Raw genomic sequence first — 2,500 nt, forward strand, 5'->3', positions numbered from 1 at the left:
TGGTGTAGGGCAACTTGTAGTATAAACTGCAAAAAACATGGAAATATTAAAGAGAAAGTATACCACAATATGGCTGTTTAGAGGGGACACCTTTTTGGGTGTCATTCCTTGCACATAAAAAGTCACATGTACTGTAAAACTTGATTGTGCACAAAAAGATGAAATAAATACATGTATTGTATTTATATTATTTATTAAGAACTTTTTTATCTTTCTAACATCATTGAGCAATGCATACTAAAGAAATAAATACTCGTAGCTGGATAAATGAATGGATAAAATATAAACTGGATGCCCCAAAGCACTAGCCCATGGGATTGAAATTTTTAAAATATACATTCTATACAAATATAATGTTTATTTACTTATCATGTAAATCTTACTGCAGTTTGTAAAATCATAATTTTCAATGAAGTAAGAAATTAAGTTATAACTTGAAAAGTGGAGAACAGAGTTGTCAGTGATAAATGAAATGAGTGTATATTTGAATTGTGGGTTTTAGACAAAAGAGAGAAGTGATCCTCACACTTATCTGGACAATTAAGCAAATTATTGTTGTTTACAGACACCTAAAAAATTCAGGTGGTTCAATGAGATCTACCACTTGAGCTACAAAGCCACTCAAGGACAAAGGACTGAGTGGCTTCACAAGAGCAACATTGGGAGGATTATTATTATTACTGAAAAGTGGAAACCAGTGTTACTATGCCAGTAGTTTAACCATGTATTATCTAGACTGTCAATATTTTAGAGCTTCAAGTTAAGAATATTTCATATTTATTGAAAGCTGAAGTGTTAATGATATTAACTATATGCTTACGGTTACCGGCAACTTACCGGTAGGTTTAAAAAATTATCAGTTGGAAAATTGCAACTGAATGGATATCCTGTTCGATAGATTGAGTACTATTTGAAGTCACTAATTAACAATAATATTCGCCAAAGGTGAGGTGAATATTGGTAAATAATTGTTCTAGTATAATCACATAAGTGATTATTTGAAAAATATGCAAAGTTAAAATGGGGCAAGTACTTCAATGACACTGGAAAGGCAGGTGGATGCATTCCAATAGATCAGAGGGTTGGGCATGAGGTTTGAGATATTAAAGACCATGCACTTTGCAAGGCTTCAAAAGAATCTACATGAAACAAGTGCACTGAGATATTGTCATTCACAATCAAAAGGACAAACTATTTTAACAAATATTGACAGAGTCTTAGGTGACACTCCCCAATCTAAAGTACACAGCACAATGAGCTCTGCTGATGATGTTGAAATCATGTTCAGGGAATTGTCCCAGCAAGATGTATTTAGTAAAATTCCAGGACGATGTCACTCTACATTTCCTAACCACCCTCAAAACCTCTTGGAGTGTCTTGACATGGGAGAATTGAAGAGGTGGATGACAAAATTGGTCTAAAAAATTTCCAGTGGTCAATATTTGTTTGGTGGGCCAGACATTGATTCTGATCAATCTGGTTCTGGTGAGGAGTGACTGTTATCGTTGAAAGGAAGGTAGTGATATTAAATGGACATGTTCACTTGAAAGACTTTGTGCTCGCGTTCGTCTGAAATGGCTCTACCATTGAAAATTAATACAACGTCCGGATTGGTTGGATGTGCCATCAGGCTTTCACAGATTCCTTTAAGAGATGTTCCCACTGTGGGAAACTAGCCTCACTGCACAAGGTTTTTCAGGTGAACATGAATGACCCTTTACCAGTGTGAAAAACAGGGTTTCAACATCCTGACTTTGCACCAGGTCATATAAACAAAGCCTCATGTTTTTTTTTTCAATTTTTCACAACTACTACACTTACATTTAACCAAGATACATTTTTGGGTTATGAAGGTTGAGTTTTATCAACAGTCTAGACAATTTCACTGTTGGACTTTTTAACGTTTAGACCAGGATGTCAGGGTTTGCTTCCATTTCCACAATGTCAATGATATTCTGAGCCAAAATAGGGTCTAAAACATCTGTTTTCAGGAGAACATCTTCTGTGGTGAAAACAGTCTGACAGTTCTCCACAATTTGTTTCACAATGTTAGAAAAAAATCCAGTACCATGGTCAGGAGAAAGAAGAGAGGTAGTATTCAACAGCGATGCTCTCAGTTGTAGCAGATGATTTTCAATGCACTTTCTCTGGTCTCCACTAAGAACTGGCTTCTCAGTTTCTGGTGGTTGGTCTTTCATTTGCTTGTCATCAACCTCTACTGAATCCGTGGCTCGAATGAGAAGGCACTCTTCACAGTTACATACATATGCTCATACTTTCAATTTCCTGCTTTGCATCTGTTTCTCCATCAAAATAGTGCAAAAGTAAAAGCCAATGACATTCTCAATTGTTTCAGACATACAACTTCATTTTCAGAAGATCACAGATTTCAGATTGGTACTTTGTTGTCTTCCTGTTAAACTTGGAAGAACAGATCCCAAACTCTTTGTTTGAGTAATATAATTTGGCTACTGCTTGTGTCCCATCCCTCCCACACCTG

The sequence above is a fragment of the Montipora foliosa genome, chromosome 4, assembly GCF_036669935.1.
Source record: "Montipora foliosa isolate CH-2021 chromosome 4, ASM3666993v2, whole genome shotgun sequence".
NCBI classification, from domain to species: Eukaryota; Metazoa; Cnidaria; class Anthozoa; order Scleractinia; family Acroporidae; genus Montipora; species Montipora foliosa.